The sequence below is a fragment of the Taurulus bubalis genome (assembly GCF_910589615.1).
Source record: "Taurulus bubalis genome assembly, chromosome: 1".
In the NCBI taxonomy this organism is placed as follows: domain Eukaryota; kingdom Metazoa; phylum Chordata; class Actinopteri; order Perciformes; family Cottidae; genus Taurulus; species Taurulus bubalis.
Window position 1 is genome coordinate 7907535 of NC_136589.1, and position 20137 is coordinate 7927671.

The following is a 20137-nucleotide window of genomic DNA, read 5'->3' on the forward strand; positions in this document are numbered from 1 at the left end:
ATAGCAACAAATAAACCCTCTCAAACATGTTATGAAATGATATGCTCGAGCAAAAGGGACAAAGTAGGAGCAAATGATCAGGGTCACGGCTACTGAGGTCAGATTGAGACACATTTTGAGTGATTTAATGTGTTCGTTTTGTTAATGTAAATGGTTGTTTTTCAGCCATGTGAAAGAGGGTCATTGGAAGGAAAGCTGATTCACTGGTGTTAAAAATGACCATGACAAAGAAGGACTAAGGCTAATGTCATTGTTTTTAATAGTGTCTTCATAAAGCTGCTGTTTTGGGGCGACTACGGGATGCAAAAAAAAAATAGCGATGAGAGATGGAACGAATTTGATAAAGAAATGTAAGATTTAATGAACAACTGATGATAATTCTATTCTTATTTAGACTTGAAGATATTATGGTAACTAACTTCTTACGTGTGACTAGCAACGAGAAATTCCATCAAATTAAGAAATACAAACAAAACTTTGAAACAATAAAGACGTGCTTAGTGAATTTAATAAATGAATATGTTTAAGGCAAACACATGAAGAACTGCACAAACATGAGCTTAGCTTAGAAACAAAATATCTCATTGGTGATGAGTGTGAAATATCTAACCTGAGTTTCTGTACATTTACTGCAGGTCGATTCATTTATCTGTGGAGTACTTGGAAAATATGTTTCTCTTTTAATGTACGCAATACATTTTAAATTCGAGACTTTAAGACTTAAAAAGAGGAGACAAAACAGGAGTCAAACAGTTGAAGTTGGACAATCCACTGGACTGGTCAGTTCATTGCGTGCCAGCTGCCTTAGATATCCTGCAGACATCTGTTTAAGAGGCTGGCGAGTCCAAATGAATTTGATGAATCTTTATTCAGTCCAGTAAGATACAGAAATGAGGAAGTCATTGAAAAGCTGTACAATCAATTCATTTTGGGTAAGAGATGTGTCTTTGCAAGGAACTCAGTCCACAGATGCACATCAGACCGGAGTCGACCGCCACCACCTCTGGAGCGAGGACATTAGCGACCCAATGGACCTCCACTTGTTTCTGCCATCAATTCTTAATGTCTGTATATATTTATACATAAATACATACATACATCTCTGTGATGCCATCACTTTTTCCACTGGTCTGAAAATTACAGATGGAAGAACCAGTGTCTTTGAGACAGTCAGTGCTGGATCAGATTAAATTCAGTCCACATGAAATAGAACTGAAGACCACCTCAGACACTCACAATACATGTATTATTATTGTGCAATTTCTTTGTTTCCATATCTGAAGAGAACTGTGGTCTTAACGTCATCTATTGGCTGTATTGTCCTGAAATCTGCTTATTTTCATCTAGTACGATTTTTTTCTAAATTCTCGAAAACCTTGGTGACCAAATACTCGCTAAACTAATGACATTATATACTTGTGAAGTTTAATTGTCAGTGATACAACATAACATAAGGTATCATCCTTAAAACTGAACTATAGTCTAATGTTGATCAGGAGAGACACGTCATATGAAGAAAAGCAATTTTTTTGATGACATGTGATGATAAAGTCTTGACAGAGTCCTTGGAGCTTGGACTTTTCAGGGAGATTTGTAATCCAGGGGTGTCGGCCCTGAGCATCACCTCCAGTGCCTGGACTCCACGGGGGGATTCATCTTGCAACGTGCAGTTCTTCAAATACCATCAATGTATCACCTCCAGCCCCCGCTGATGAATCTGACAAAACCGGGCAGAGTCGGGGAGGTGGAAGGGCGAGTAACAGCAACATGAATGTATTAAAGGTAGAGAGACAATCAAAAGGAGATGGCAGCAAGATGATAGGTGAACGGTGCAATTGTGTTGCTGTGCTATTGGATAGAAGAGACCAGCTGATCAGAACAGCTGATATGAAAGCCCCAAACAATAACAGCAAGAACATTATGAGTGAGCATGCCTGAGAGGAGTGAATAGCAGATGTATGAGAGATAAACAGGCCTAAGCATGTAAAGGTAAAGTCTTTCTGACTGAATTTACACTAGAGACATCAGTTATGTAATAGATACTTATCCAATTTAGGATACATTTGGGACTAACTGTAGTCTTGTTTTTATCAGTTAAGTTCTAAAAGGTCACCTCCATATTGGATGTAAACGTGTAATGTGTCCGTAAAGTAATTTTTAGGATCAATTGTAATTTAATGTAATATAAATTAAATTAGCTTTAGTCGAATCTGTCACTCAGTTTCAGACTCCTGCTAAGTAGTACAGACGTCGAAAGGAGGACAAGATGCATTCTTAATTTTTCTTTGAAAAAATAGCTACAACTCTGAATACATAATTAATTGTCATGGGAGCTAATGTGTCCAATTTAACCTTCCTCTTGTGTTAGCTTTTCTGTTAATATCTCTTGTGTTAACAGGTCGGTTTTGACCCATGTCTTAAATCATCTAAAACAATTATCTATCATCCAATTTGTTTCTCATCTCTTGGTTACCTTGCTAGGCTTCCTTATCCATGAACATATGGTTGTATGTTTTAATATTTTTGGTGTGTACCCCTCGATTTCAATAAAGAAAATGGTAAAATTAACCTCAAGAGAATCATATAAATAAATAAAAGGTTGTTGTGTTACCTGACTATTACTGAGGGTTATTAGAACACATCTCTTAAATACATTTGTTTTATTTATTTTAATATTATTAACTATAGCAACATCAATTTCGACCCATATATATTTACTTCAACAAAAAGGCTAAAAGGTTTTTTCCAGCAATAGAACTTTAATATAAACACAAAATGAAAAGCGAACAAGTCATAACACAACATATTGGTTTGCAAGGTCAAAAAAACAACAACCAATCAAGCAAATCTTATTTGTATAACTGGGTCGAAACCGACCCTAACAACACAAAGGTCATAATTTTAACCAGAGCATTGAGTGAAAACAAATGTTTTTGTTTCATTTTGTTAAAATAGAGGTTCCTGACAAAGTAAAAAAGCCTTGATGCAATACACACATGTTATGTGGTTATGTTATGTATTTAAAACCTAAAACGGGTCGGTGCCGACCCTAACACAAGAGGAAGGTTAAATACAACGTGAATAAGCAGAGCTCTGTGAAGAGCGGCCACAGTACCCTCGCAGTGTGATAAAATGAATGTTCTCTGAATTTAAAGTTGAGTCACATTTAACAGTGTTAGACAAATAAAACCTAATTATTCAGGATACAGTGTTAAAGATACCACAATTAGCCCATCAGTTATTGATTAATGCCTTTGGGATTCACTGAGGTGAGCAAATGTGTCTGAACTAATTATGCAGTATAGAAACTGAAACAAATAAAGGGATATATGCAAAAGTCCCGAGGTACTTGAGTGACAGCTGATCTTGGGTTCAAATCAGGCGTCACGTGTTTCCCTCCCCGGTGTATTCTCAAATAACGGCTAAAATACTCCCCAAAAAATTTACAAAATGGAGCCAAAAGTAGTTCTGTCACTCCGGATCAGCGTGGATAAAAGATAAAGTTAGGCTGTTTTAAACATTGAAACCAAAAGGTCATGATGCACTCAACCTCATGGGATTGGCTGTCATTACTCAGTCTATTCTTCACTAAACCAAAGTAGCCCAACAGGCACTGCCAAGTCAGGCCAAATGGTTATAAGGTGCTACTTTAACATGTACGTCACATTACCAGGTTAAACGATCAACCCGATATTTCAACTCGAGCTCAGCTGCTTTGAAATAAAATTAATTCCCATGGGGTTTGTTTCTCTGCTGATATTTATGAATGATTGTTGCACCTCAGTCACTCATCTATGCTTAGTTGAAGAAATATTGATCACCAATGTAGAGGAATGTAAAAATGGCTGCAGTGCTATATATGCATTTTAATAATATATTATTCAAAAAATTAAGTTGAGGCGAGCGAGAACAAACACAAAGTATGGATCTAATATAAAAATGTTTTTTCCCAAGTTGTCGTTAACCTGACTATCAACAGCTCAAATATCAACATCCTGTGAGAGACACACTGTCAAATGTTCCTTTCTTAGTCTTTCTGTCTCAGGAAAAGAGCCAGAAAGAGAGGACACATATATATAAATTATGCAATCGTTCTCAAACTGAGATGGAGTGCTGTCCACGATGGGTTCACATTTTAAATAACAAGCACGTATGCAATCTGACAAGCTTCTATTCACTTACATACAGTCACTTAGACTGCACTCCATGCATCTGAAATGCATCCATATTCAATGGTCTATATGCTTCCTATGTATGCCCATCCACACACACACTCATCAAAACACCTTTACTAACTCAACATACATGATCACAAACATGGGAGATACAATATTTAAGAGGCCACATGAATATTTTACATTTCATGTCATATGTACTGTTAAGGCAGAAAGCAAACATCATGAGGTGGCAATGAAATTAATAAACATGAAGCCTCCATTGAAATTGAAATGGAATTAATTATACAACACCAACACGACTGCATCCAGAAACGGAGGAAAATGCTACTCCAAGTAGACAATGAGCGAGACTTACTGAAGGATAAATAAAATCACCCTCGCAACATAAACTTAAGCAATCAATCAAGTTAATTAAATGTATATCCCAAACTCACAGGAATCATGGCCAAGATTCCCAACGAATAAAAAAAGGCAATACCAAGACCAATGTCACCTGTCTATATTCGTAAATATTTTTTGTTGTATTCAAAATACTACTGAATAAGTAATGTTTATAAATTGCTTGAAAGATTACTTTGTTCTGCCCCCTCTCCATTGTGTGTTTATACACTTCTTTACAGACAACATTTCCACGCAATCTGAGCATTCATCATTTATGTAAGGAGCCAGAGCAGCAAGGCTCCGTAAAAACATTTGTTTAAAACATACATGAGCATCAGACGCGGTTGAGTAGACCTCGGTCATATGTCATCTTAACATCTGCAACATGAAGGTGTGTTGCAAAGTACTACAAGGTCATCACTACTGGAAGTTTACCAGCAACCTTTATGTCTGCTGTGCAACTAACAACCATGACTGAGGCGGGGATCTTGACAGGATGGCGAGGCAGAGTATCCGCTGATTCCACATGAAGCTACACATTGGACTGAAGGTTAACCAAGCAAGCAGAGCATGGTTGGCAGGATGAAGACTAAAACCATGATAAATAGCTGGAGGGGCAGAATTCAGAAGTGAGTAAATAGGTGTACAAAATGAGTATTTCTCAAACCACCTCTCTCTAGTTACCTTCCAGCAATGCAGGACTCACTCTTAACAGTTTTTCCTTTCAGATGTTATCGGTTGTTTGGACGTCTTAAAAATAATCAAATAAACCCAGAAGCAGGAAACCGGAATTAGTAAAGTATGACGTGTAGTTTATGCATGTGTGATGCCCAACAGCAAAACATTTCTGATTTAAATTGAGAGCTGTATATGGTTTGAGGCTCTGAATACTTCAGGGACCCTCAGGAACGTGTGCACATAATGAGAGCAGCAGCGGCTTGCCCCATCAACAATGTTCCTAGAAATGTTGGGGAGACACCGTGCATCACATAACATCATGACGATATATTTTTTGTTGGATTTCATCCTTAACTTAAGTGAGATGTTTTCAAATATTTTGGTACTTTCAGTTTCTATACTTCATTAGATTGTTGTATTCTCAATATCAAATTAGTCAAATATCGTAAAGGAACCATGTGTAGGATTTAGGATAATCTATGAGCAGAAATTGAATATAATTATGTTTTCAATCATCACCTGAAACTAATAATTATGTTTTTGTTACCTTAGAACGAGCTCTTCATAACTACATAGGGAGTGGGTCCAAAACAGACAATACAAACATTGGCTCTAGAGAGAGCTTTTCACGTGTTTACAATACCTGATGGCCACTGCAGTTCAGTGGCAGGCGGTGGATTTGGCAACTACGCCTGCTGTCTGTTTAGTTAAACAGCTGATGGAGGCCGCACCGCACAGTTACAGCACCTCTCGGTCGACGCACCTGACCAGCCCAACCCCTTAAAACAGCACCATAGACACATCAACACAACGCCACTGCAGATGAAAAAACACAAAAAGCAGGAAACTTACCAGATGCTGTTCATTAAAGACAAAGTCCATCCGCTCTCCTTAAAAAAAAGTTCAACGACGCTGTTGTACAGTTTATCAGTGCGCTTCAGTTCCTGAGTGTGTACTGACACACTGACCAATCACAGCGCACGTTAATGCAGGCCTCTCCATGTAGTTTAACAAGCTCTCGATTTCACAGAGAATCAGAGGTGAAATGTGATTGTAAGCAGACCCTTAAGCAGCTGCGCAGTAACAGAGGAACACATGAGCTGTGCAATGAGAAAATAAGCTAATAGGGAAACATTATTATAATACATGTAGTGTATTTGTGAAAAACAATTGCATTATAAAATATATATAACTTGTAATTATTGAAAAAAAAAATATATATTATAATTCGGGTTTCACTTTCGTTTAGAGATGTATAGATCAAGTATTAACTTTTTACTTGACAATATTGTATTGCATGTAGAGTAAGTGCAGTTGCTGTCATCTTGAGTAGCCTTCACTTCACCTGCATGGTTTACTTCACCACGGTGGCTTATCTGCGCGCGCTTTGCGTGCGTCTGTGTTTGTGAGGAGCTCTTAGAGGAGAAAATGCGGGGAGAAGAGAGAGAAAGGGGGAGGGAAAGACACCAACACAGCCCGGTGGTTGTCTGTTTCAGTCAGTGATCTATCTAGGTTAGAGCAGATGAACCACAGTTGAACCCAAATGGAATGAGACATAGCAATCGAGTCTATCTCATTCTTAATTAAGAGTCTATTGTTCAAATGATTTAAAGCCGATGTTTTAAAAGTCTGTGCATAGACGGAGCAATGAAGCAAATTAATTAATCATCCAATTCATTTTTAACATTATTTTGAATTATTCTTTTATTTTTCTGTTATGAAGCTGCAAGACCTGGCATTTTAAGTATCACCTCCAGGTAGGTGCCTTATATGAATAACCACTAAAACACCCTTAACTTACTGCTCACACAATTAAAAAAAGCAAGCACAAAACAAATACATAGCTGCCTTTTTACTTTCATATCAAAAGGTATAATGACAACATGATCTCAATGTAAAACCTGGCAGTAGTTTTACAAAGATGATTGTATTACATTACTTTTGAAGTAATTATATAAGAACATGTACTGGGTTAGCTTTGGTCCCCTGCTGCCTGTATAAATGATTTCCTAAAACAATTGAAGAATTCTTATTTGTCTGTCTTCCCTGTACTCTTCATGGGCACTGGCAATAGTTGCCTCAGTTGCTGGCATGCAGTTGCAATGGGACCTATGCCATCAGTGATGCGCTGCAACTGCGGACAACCCAACCACAGGGATCCTCCTACGCTGTTCAGTGACAGCTTCAATAAATACTTAATAACTCCTGCTCCTCCAGGAATAAAAATGTCATGTTTTTAGACTGACTGCAGCAGTTTTGTCAATTGAAACTCACAATGTTTACTATGAATATATTTTAAGAGTTAACAAGATGGATCTCCGTAAATCGGATAACGTTTCCTTCATCCACCATGGATATAACCACTGCTTTATACTTGTAAATTCCACATACGTCGGAACATCAAACTCCATCGTGTCTGGGTTCATAATATTATCCGTAGTCCCACAATAGCGTCTGAAGGACGGCTGGAGCTGATTGGCTGACGCAACTGTGCGTCACGTGATTTATTTTTTTTTAGTTGGGATAATTCAACTCGCGCGAATTCGCGCTGCATCCTTCGCTCTGTTCGCGCCGCGTCAAACGCATCTATCGCACCGCCCCGCACAAAAAAACGCTTTTTCGCGGGGCGGCGCGCCTTTGCATTGACTTTGCATGTAATCTGGTCGCGCGTCAAATTCGCGCCGCGTTCGTTGTGAGCGCAGCATTACACAACCAGCATTTCACTCACCAGATGCACACAGGCCTGGACTGGGACAAAAATTCGGCCCTAGATATTTTGGTCCAGACTGACCCACCATAATCCGCGCGCAGATACTGTGCCAACTCGGTCCGTTGATGTACTGTACATATAATCACACAAGCCCTTAATAACACTACTATACTGGAATGGGTCATTGTCTCCTTGTCTTTTATTTGATGTAATTTAAATCTGAAAATTTTCATAAATAAGTGTTCAAAAAAAAGAAAAGCAAGGACAATAAACCAGAAACACTGACAGAAACACTTAAAACACTTTAACTCTGGTGACCTGATTTGTAATTATAATTAATTATAATTAATCAGGATAGTATATAATTTTCCAACATTTTAGAACTAGATTCACACCACACGCTATCTATTATGTCAAGTAAAGCTCATAGACAACGTTTCTGAACATTTAGTGAATGAGTGTTTATCTACAACATCAACATGTTAGCTAGCACACTCACCTGCTATCAGCACCACCAACCTCCTCCTCCCCCTCCTGTATGTTGTAACTTGTTTTATTACATTATTTACTCTTATTGTGAAGAGCATGTAAACAGGAAGTGCTTTTACTTTGAAGGCAGAAAGTACAATGATACGTGCTTGTTGACGCTAACTAATGTTGAATGTTACATGTGGAAAATATATACATGTCGGGTGCAAGAGCGCGTTCTCAATGCTTTAACAGTTGTAATACTGCAGTTCACCAGTAAAGTGAGTCCGTTCATACCAGACGTGTCTTGTCCTCATTAGAAGCTCCACTTCATGACACTGTGCCACCATGGCAGCGGGAGCCTCACTTTCACTGTCCGACACCTCCTGAGAGGGACCCGCCGCGCCCGCGCAGCCAAAGCCCCGGAGCCGGAGGCTACGCCACCGCCGCCGGCCCCCGCAGCAGCAAACATGTTTATTATATTTCTGCTCTCAGCAGCATCAGTTGTGAGAGCTTTTTTTTTCTTTTCCCTCAGTTTTTCTGCACCGTCTTTTCGTTTTTTCTCCATTTTTTCTCTTCTCTCTCACAGATTGCTAGTGATGTGTCATTAGCTCATCATTAAAGGTGATTGGAAGAAGGGGGGTCTGGATAATGCGTGGGCGGGACTATTGGGCCTATCATAGGGCCACTGGGCCTCTTATGCGTCTTTACATGAAAAAAAAAAAAAAGGTCAGCCACTGCCGGCCCATTACTGACCGGCCCACCGGGAAAACACCCGGTACTCCCTATGGCCAATCCACCCCTGGATGCACATAACGTAACCCTCTGTGCAAAAGGCGTTATCAGTGAATCAACCAGCAAGTCCTGAGATTCTAGGTTTTAGGTTCGAGATTCTAGCTTATTCTCCTTCTTTTGTATGCTGCCCCACTGACCAATCACAGCGGATGTTAATAGTCACGCTTCGGCCACTGACCAATCATACATCCACACGATTTTGCAGGCGCTGCACGTCAAAGAATACACCCGCTTGTCAAATTAAAGATTTGATTGGTTGAAGTCCATGACAATCAACCACAACTTCCACTCCCGGTGTACTTTAATCTGCAAAGGCCTGCTTAAACTGCTTTGCTGACAAAGAGACACAGGAAGAGAAAATGTGATTGGAGGAAAGCTTCTCCTTAATACCAGCTGCACTGTTCTGGAGGCTGAAGACTGCAGGCAGAGCAACAGAGGAAGACAGGATCTGTGCAATGAGAAAATAAGCGAATGGGGAAAAATAATTATAATACTTGTAGTGTATTTGTGAAAAACAATTAAATTATAAAATAGCTATAACTTTGTGATTCTGTTTAGGCCAGCAGTGAAGGCTTAGCAGGCCCTGACGGCACACCACTGCATGACAGTACATAGATATTCACCATGATTGTAATATATAAGAATGCATATGTTATAGTTTATTTTCTTCTACCCACCCTCTACAGTTAACTTTAATTAGGACAGAAATATTTCGAACAATCTGGAAAATCTGGTGTTCCCTTCCAACTTAGTTGTCCTCACACACTCACAAAAAGAGCACACACGCAGCCTTCGGGACATTGCTCTTTATACAGTGCATGAGCCTATCTTTGCAGAAATATAATTTCATTCCCATTTCCTATCATGCAACCATGGGGCGAGATATAATGGTTAAGTAATTTCCAGACTTGCTGTAACGCCTGCAAAATAACCGGGACTAATTAGTGTGGAATGTCAAGAAGATGTGGATTATTTAAAATTCCCAATAATTTGTAATTATGCAAATCCATACCTGGCAGGATTTACATTTACATGTCTGAATCTGCGCCTTGAGCTGAGAAGCAGAGCCTGAAAAATGTTCATCGCAGTCATAAAAGGTTTTAAGCATGAATTAACAAAACCCCAATTAGCAGGCTATAGCTCCCACACATAGAGTAACATGCAATTATGCAATTACCCATTCAAAAAGCTGTTTATTACAAGTAGATGACTAATGCGAAAATGCTTCAAAGTATTATTCCCCTGTTGATGGTTTCTATTTTCTCTCTTCAAAACTGTCAATACACAGCATCATCTTTTCCATCAATCTGAGGTCCTGATGTCAAATTCAAATTTCTCCTTCTGCAGGGTAATGTTGAACTTCAGGCGGTGGAGCCTCTCCAGAGATGAAGATGCACTTCTTTTCTTTGTGGCGTTCAGGTACATTTATAGGTCAAGTTGGAGGGTATCTGATTTTGAGGTACGAGCACAGCCTTTTATCGATGTGGAAAGCTGGCCTTTCTGTCAACCTCTGTCTCCGTCTCCAGACGCCTGTATTCCCCAGATTAGCCCGGACAGCTGGCTCATTTTCTGACCTGAGTAACTCAGCAGCAGAGAGGAACTGAGCTGAGAGCGAGAGCGAATGCAGAGGATAGAGGGAGGAGGAGATAGAATAAAGCACTGTGAATAGGACAGAGAGAGAGAGAGAGAAAAGCCGGTCTGACATATAGAAAGAAGGTTCAGAGCAACCACTGACTGACAGAAAGACGGAGCATTATTATATTTCAGAAGCTTTTCAGTAGGACTTTATCTCTAATGAAATGTGGTATGTGATAGCAGGGTGAAGACACCAGACAGCAGACATTTTTTAAAAGCTACTGTCAAAATCCACTAGTTTCACATGCAGCTGTGGACTTTGAATATTGAATACAAAGAGATAGCATCCAAAGCATCCACCATATAAATCCGTCTTAGAGCAAACCTTTTTTTTATGGCAGCATAACCCTCAACAAAGTCTTACATTTCACAGCAGCACAGCAGCTATACCATCACAAGCTGTCTCTGGGGAGGTGAATGGGCAGTGATGTGAAGGTACAGTTAAGAGAAAGAGTGCAGGAGTTAGCTATTGTACTGTAGAACACATATTTAACACTAACATTTAAAAATATATATAAATTTACCATAAAGTAATACTGTAAAATATGACGTGTGGTAGAGCTAATGTTGACTTAAATTTGTGATTATATTATTCAACTGGCTGGGACCGGTAACATTGTGATCCGTACAGTCATGTGATCCAAACCGTTAGGGATCCATACAGTTAGTGAGCCATACAGTCTGCAGGTAATAGCATGCCGTAAGCAGGATGCAGATTAGTATTTGATTTAGAATGCAGCCCTCATGTCTGCTTGAGGCTAGCGGTTCGGAGCTATATTAGCTGCAACTAGCGCACAGTAACACACCTCTGAATTCTCCAGCTCAACTGTCGGTGGTTGTGTTGCATTGTGGGTAATTTAGTTCTCCATCCTTTTTTTTAAACTGTCCATTGTGAGTCTGACAAGGTTCATGGAGTTTACTTCTCTTCTTTTTAATATATTTAATTGAACCTTTATTTTTTCCACAAATACTTCACATTCGGATTACAAATATATTGTCCTTGTTCTTTAAATAACTAGTTTTTGTCTGCAATACCTGAAGAGACAGAAACGTCCTTTTGTTAGATTTGATTAAATGTGTCTTAGATAAAGCGATAAAAACATATATTGTTGTGATATCAGGGTTTACATAAAATTAGCCAGTGTTTCCTCCCATTCGTTAAAGACATAATTCCAGTCAGCAAATATGCGTGGGAACTAAACACTTAACAATTTGAGGGTTGTCAAACAATCAATCAATCAAACTGTTATACAAAGCAGATAGATAGATAGATAGATAGATAGATAGATAGATAGATAGATAGATAGATAGATAGATAGATAGATAGATAGATAGATAGATAGCAAAGTTACATAGGAGATACAAATATTAAGTATGGAAAATACTGAATATATACAATACAATAAAAGAGCAGAGCAGAGTTAATATACTATTCTATTAAAACACTAACTAAAACAGTAACTAAAAATGAATCAACGTACAATTGTATCTTTGTAATGTTTAAATCGGAGTCTTCATGTAGATCCTCTCTTAAGTCGGCGCCACTTTCCTCCCACGATCTTTTTCCATCTTTTAATGTACTGACAGCTGCAGCTGTGGCAGGCCTTTTCATTCCCCTTCCCTGTTTTTTTTATATAGATAGAAGAAGGTAAAGACGGGAAAGGACAAAGGTCTCACCACTACACATAGGGATCCGGTTTTATTGTTGACTTGTCCCCCACAGTGTTAGAAGAGCCTGCAGCTTTCTGCTATAAGAGTGATCCTCTCTCTCACTGCAGCAACACAATAAATATGTCCACTCTGCAACAATAACCGTCACTCCTCAACTTGTCTCCTTCATTTCAACCCAAGACCAACAAACCAGACGACAGCTGTAGTTGCAGAATGTCAATCCCTTCCATCTGAAAGAGCCAGTCACAAACTAATGACAGCAGACATGAAGTAACTTACAGAGAGTTTACCCTGACCTTGTTCACATCTCACTGTACAATAGTTGGGGTTGTATGTTATGTTCAAGAGGCTCTTTGTGGGTGGGTGTCTGTTTGTGCTAACAAAAGGTATTATTCTATTAACTATCTTGTGGTGTACACTCTTCAAGGCTAGCTATTCAGAGGTTAACATTGAAATACTTCTCAAAAAATACATTTAAAACAATTGCTTTTGAAGGACTAACTGAGTGGCTCAAGCTATCTAACACAAAAGTACCAAGGTAATACATTCTGCCAACCAGCACCTCTAAACCAACTCAACAATTATATAACACATTATATCTTGTTTAACCATCATCTAAAATGTGTTTTACAGGGGTTGTGTGTGGACCCCTGTCTCCAGTCTTCAAGCTAAGCTAACCAGCTACTGATTTAACTTTACATTAAAACAGAAAGACAGATATGAGAACTGCCAACATGTTAAAACAATTCCTTGAAACATGGTGCATAACACACAACGGCCTTTGTATAGAATACTATTTCATTCAACGCCGATCCAGTACAGGCCTGATCACAAACTTGATTTGAAACAATCAATGTGCACTTCATACAAATCAGAATTACTTAAAAGACGGCCAACTGTATTCCCATTTGTATGCATGTGTGTGCTTTCTGAGAAAGAGAAAGAGAAACTTGAGGGGTCTTCTTGAAATAGCCCTCCTGAATGTTCGCAATCCAGGCGAGACTGCCAGAAATGTTGTTTGTGTTTTCAGGGTGATGAGAGAATTTAAGTTGAAAACATTTATGGCTCTCACAAAAACCTTTTTGCAAACTTTAAACGTTTTTATTCTCCACCTACATCTAGACTTGAAAACAGAAACAAAAATCTAAATCAAAGTTTTTTTGCAAATGTCTGATATCTAGATTGCCATTAACCATAAAGTGCTTATTTCAATGACTGTGTAGTTGCATTCAATGTTTTCAATTAAATAAAACAAGCAGTTTTGAATAAATCAATAAAAAAAACACATGCACAATTTTTTCTCTTTTTAATTTGAAGATTGCCAAATAAATCAAAAATAAAGTCCCATTAGATTAGACTGACTTTACAAGCATGACCAGCTCTTCAAAGTACATTACAGACCTAACAGCCTTAGCTCTGCTCTGTGAACCATGGTCAGTGAGTCTCTTGGTTTTCTGGTACTGAAATAAATGAGGGGGTCAGACACCAGAGCCAAAGGGAGCCAAAGGGAATGGAAAAAATACCTTTAATTGCTTCAACGAGACAGGTTTGTGAGGTGAGGATGCTGGTATGAGTTGATCGAAACAAAGTCTAACAAGTCAGTCAATCAATAGCAATTATGTCTGTGTCAGAGCTCAATGGTTGCCGTAATTGTGTGTTAATAAAGTTGTGGATTAGAAGTGACTTGTCTGGCATCAGTCATTATGATCGGTAATGGATGAAAATTTTAAAAACATTTAACACATAGACTGTGAGGATCTCAACTTCATATTGTCTCCATAATGTATTGCTGTATAATAATCTACATGAAGTGAAAATATCAGTAACACACACATAAAATGTTTATTTCAGATTTGTATAAATAGAATAACAAATTATTTGAAGCTTAACATGTAACTTACGTTCAATAAATGTCCTGCCTTTAGATTTTGTTTTCAAAATGTTTGTCCAAAATGTTTTCCTAAAAGCTAAATGTGCTTAGATGTACAATCAAACAAAATCTTCTACGGTTGAGTGATAAGGTATCTGAAAGCACAACATCTCTGTAAAAGGCATGCCGAAATCAGGCTGCAACACAAGTGCAAAAGGGAGAGCCCAGGGAAGCGCTATCTGAGGAGCACTCCAAATCCCCAGGGAAAGGAAAAGAGGTTGAAGCCGGTGCATCATGAGCTGGTGGTTGCGGAACATAAGTTAAGTTCCAGTGGAGTTGGCATGAAACAGCAAGGTGACTGCAGAAAGTAGCTACAGGAGAAAAGACTATGAGGTCACCATGGAGAAACTGGAAAGTTGAATCCCAGAAGATGATGTTTTTGAGGCAGGCGGTACAAGATGTTCTTCCAGGTCCATCAAACAAGACATCTGCCGGGGCGAGGTGAGGGCTTGCTGAGTGAGAGTGCTCCATCACATAAACATGCCAACATCCAGTTGCCCTTTTGAGTGTTAACACAGCATGTGGATAACAAGAGTGGCTTTTTCTCTTGCCCAGCAAATACTTTCAACATTTTGAAATGATCATATTCAAAATCATAATTGTTTCACCTGCTGATGGAGATCATGGGAAGTGACAACAATGTATAGAACAGCTAATACATATCCTTTTAGGTTGTTTTGTCAACTGCTGTTTCCAAGAATGAAAATAATATACGTATATAGTTTTGCAAACGTGTATAAGAAATCCTTAAAGTTCTTCGAAACAAGTATATTTTCTCATATAACGTAACTATTCAAGGACTACTGAGAAAGCTCTATCTGCTGATGAATAGCATGTTATACAACAAAAGCTCTAAACGGAAATAGTAAAGTTGTTGTTCATCATCTGTCCAGTAATTGTTAGTGTAATGAGAGCCTCACACTGCTAGTGTTCTTAATCCTGCCTAAAGCAGCAGAAACATCTGTCATTGGGTTCAACATCATTTGAACTATCTTACTGAATAATCTGAGATGTGGTGCTACACTTCACAGGTCTAGAACTGGCTAAGAGTAGATTTAAGAATAGACTTCCTTTGATTTACAACTCATTGTACAATGTGGATTTGATTTTCAATAGCTTTAAGTATCCAACATATTTTAAGGAGATTATAGTGTCATATTACCCCACTAGAGAGCTGCGCTCACTGAAGGCGGGGCTACTTGTGGTTCCTAGAGTCATAACAAGTAGGATGGGGGCCAGAGCCTTCAGTTATCAAGCTCCTCTTCTGTGGAACCAGCTTCCACTTTCAGTCTGGGGGGCAGACACAGTCACCTCATTTCAGAGTAGACTTAAGACTTTCCTCTTTGATAATGCTTATAGTTAGGGCTGACTCTGACCTTTGATTCAGGAAGCTTTTTTTAGAGGGAGAGTCAGGCAAATACGATTACCGAGGGCAACTCACCCTGTGATTCCATCAGAGATAGTTCCCCTCCAATTTTCAGAAGTTTTGCTATAGGCTTAGACTGCTGGGGGACATTTTAGCTTCCTATGTTGCTCTGCCTTCATCCTGCATTATCCAGCCTGCTGCGTGGCCGTTGGTTAAGTATCTGGTTAAGAGCGCTCATCCAATCACATTTCACCTCTGTTTCTCTGGTAGATTAGCGGCTTAAACTACATGAAGAGGCCTTCTAGCATTATGGAAGTGTGTTTCGCCACAGGGCCCAGCGTGACCATTAACGTGCTCTGTGATTGGTCAGTGGTGCAGCGGCAGTAGGTGGCGGTACTGCACCTTTTGTTGGATGCCATCCGCACTAAAAAAGAAAAGGAAAAAGAATAAGCTAGAAGCTAAATCGAAGCTAGATGAAACCGATTTACTTTCGCACAGAGGGTTACGGCATGTGGTGAGTTAAATGCTGGTTGTGTTACTGTTTTTTTACATCTGCAGTCGTATTTAATCATAAACAAGCCACAGCGCTGTTGTTCTGCTGGTCCAGCCGGGACTCGGGCCGCGCCTCTCCCCTCGCCAAGGTACGCAGCTGCGTCGGTGATGTCTTGTGTGTGCAGTGTTTCAGTGCCGCGGTTTTGTTGGATTGTTTTGTTATAACTAAATGGGACTGGTTGTTGATTTAGACTTAATGACGCAGCAAAGGCGAGGTTGGAGGCTTGCTGCACGGAGGGCCCCAAGCCCCCAGCGCCTCATTTTGTGACAACAAAAAACGGCACCTTAATTTTCTCCGCAACCACATGGTTGTTTAACTTTATTTAAATTGCTGCAATACCGTAACCCTTGTGAGAAGAGACCTACGGTTAAAACATTAAAGTAACCGTTAATAAAGCAAAGTAAAGTGGTTAAAATAGCTCCGAAGGTCGGCCCACACACCCAGTTCAGAAAGCAAATAAATGCGTTTCACAAAAAAATGTCAAAATATTCCTTTTAAAAACTGGAATGATTCAAAGATTCCCTCCATGCGCGTAATTGTGCAAAAAAAAATCTGCCATATAGCAGAGTGAGCGTCTGCCGCGTTCAATACACGCGCGGGTTGGTCTGACAGTAACTCCCGGGACACTTTTTTTTTTTTTTTCAGTCCGCACCTGAAGGCCTAGGTCGAAAACGCACGGCCCGCCACTGCATTTTAGGATACACTGAGCTCCTCCCTCTTCTTCTTTCTCTCCTTTTGGATTAATTCATGTCTCTTCAATACACATTACTAACTCTACTTCCTCCTGGGAGCCTCTATGCTTTCTCGCCTCAAGTTTCTATGGATCGTGGCTGTGTCTGGAGCTGGTACTGCCTCCTGCCATGGCGGCCCTGCATCCTGCGCCCTACCTCCTGCCTCCTGCCTCCTGCCTCCTGCCTCCTGCCTCCTGTCATGGCGACCCTGCATCCTGAGCCCTACCTCCTAACTCCTGCCTCCTGTCTCCTGCCTCCTGCCTCCTGCGTTTTTGTGCCTCCTGCCTTTTCCTGCAAAATGTTGTGATTTTGGGCTACACAAAATAAACTGAATTGAATTGTAAGGAGAATCGAGAAACCTAATACAAGGACACCTGCAGTATCAGTACTTGTATTATAATATTTCCCCCTTAACATGTGAATGTATTCATTACTTTTAGAGATATCCTGTCATGAACTGAGCTGTTGGATGACTAGAAATTTCGACCAAAGGCGCTCGAATTCACCCTCTCGAATTACCCTATAAATCAATCTGCCAAACCGTGACAGTTCCCTTTCACAATAAAAGCAGACAAACAGACAGGCATGCAAGTGTGAGAGCTTGTGTGAGACAAACTGTGTCACACAATCAATACACATTAATGTGTTATCATTGGCGATCGTGCACATGCGATGCAGCACAGTGATTACAGTCAACAGAGCCATCTCGGCCCTTTTCCCCTCCGGTTCTCTTTTGTCCTCTCAAGCAATCTTCTTCCATTACAATAAGCTGCCCATTTCTCTTTCACCTTAACCCTTTTGTCTGTCTGTCACTTGGAAAAATAAACAAGCTGTTGTTGAGCAGCGCCTCTCATTTGCCCCATTGGCTGGACAGCGTCTCATAAAACAAGCTGGTGTTATTGGAACTGACTCTTCACTGACTGTGCTGCACAGCTCTGGTGTAAAGGTTTGTTTTTTGTTGCAAAGGTTAAATAATGTAAACCAGGTAGCTCTCAAAGGAAACTAAAAACACAAAATAATAAAGAGTTAGAAAATACATCCTTGAGTTAGAAAATTGTTCCCAGCCTGAATTCGATGAATAAGAAAAGTGTATTGGTCAGATTTATGTTTAAAAAATATGTATTCATTGATGTAATATTTGAAATCTTCCATCACATCAATGATTTTCTTCATTTCTCCAGCTGCCTGTAAACACCAGTTCATTTATTGCATTTCTTTGTGAAGACAGGACATATTGTGATTTATCCACCCAACCATGGACACACATGAGAAAAGAAATACTTTATCCTCCCTATGCGGCTGCATTCACTGCTGTGGCTGAGACAGGAAATTAAGGGAGCCATATCATCCAGTAATAACACCATGTTGATGATGAGGCTCTGACCATGGAGAGATGGAAACACAATGATTCAGAGAACAGAACACTCTCATAACCGGATCAATACACATCAGTGTGTTGCGTCGACAACCAGAATAGAAAACAACCCTACTCTGTTTGTAGCCCACACATGAAGTCACTGCTCATGTCTGTATAATTTCTTCTCCAATCAGTCATAATAATACACACATGCTCGCTGTAGATGTGAGAAGAAGTATCTGCAGTAACGAAATTTTATGTCAAATAGACACTAGAGTGAACTATAGTTTAAACTCTCTGGATTAGGTGGGAGTCCATTCCTTTTTCAACCTACAGGCAGAGGGGAAGACATTCAAGAAGGGTAATCTCATTGAGGCTGCTTTGTTTCAAACAAGTGTTAAGGGATCCTGTGGGTGGTTTAGGTTTTCGCTCAATGTTAATGAAAAGAGAATCATACTTTGGGTTGTCAAAATTACATTATCGTTGTATGGTAATCCCATATGACAGAATTACCTTCAAACTCTTTTCTCCAAATGTACGATGCATTGATCACCTTATGCACACCTGCCTTTGGTCAAAAGTCAAAGTCAGTTTTATTGTCAATTTTGTGCAATGTGCAAACATGCAGAAGTTCGAAAGTATGTTTCTCTTCTGTCCAACATATAGAGAATTGTGCAATAGTAATAATAATAATAATAATAATAATAATAATAAAGTGCAAAAAACTGTTTAAAAGTTAAAAAAAACAACAACATAACATATAGACAACATAAATTAGGAACTATGAAGACTGTAAAGGACTATTGAAGCTAGGTAAATGCAAACCACTAAGAATCAATATTCAACAATGTTCAAGCGCATGCTACACTGCCACCACGTGGACTGAGTTGCATATTACAACAGGATAACCATGGTTTGACAAAACAAACACCCAGGGATGAAACGTCATCCCATTGTGGTGTTCTTCATGGAATAAATGAGGACAGCTCAACTGGGGGAGCCAGATCACACTTACATATATGGGATGTCTGCTTTACAATACTGGGTGGTGATTACATTAAATGTAGTTGTATAGTTGTAAGTCTCATTTTTTTATTTTGCCATATTTCAACTTTTTAAACAGTAACAATGTTAATATTCCCTTGACACCGTGGTACAAACAAATGTTACCTCAAAAACTTTAAATCCATGACATCATATTAGCCAGATAGACGCAATTTTGAAGGTGCGGACATGATAAAGTTTAAACTTTGGAAGTGATGACAAAGAAATCTACAAACAAACAACAAATTGCTTCATTAGCGAATTGGTTTATTTATAATAAAGTTGAGTAATATTTATTTGTAAAGCATAGCAGGCCAGAACATGTTGCTGGCTTTAGTTTTTACAGTAGCATTAATTTTACGTTTATATTCATGTCAAGCTCTGCTCCAACTAGACCACAAAACACTTCAAGCCTGTGCAGTATAAATACACTGTGCAATAATAGTCATAATAGTTATTATGTCTGTATAATATTACAGTTATGGTGGATTCTTTACTGTTTTTTTCACGACTCCTTTTTATTGCTTATTTGCTTATTTATAATACTTGTTTTGATCTTGTTTCTTTTTACTATGTCTCTTGTTTGCACTATACTATATGCTGCTGTAAATCATGTACTATTTCCCGCTCTGTTACTAAT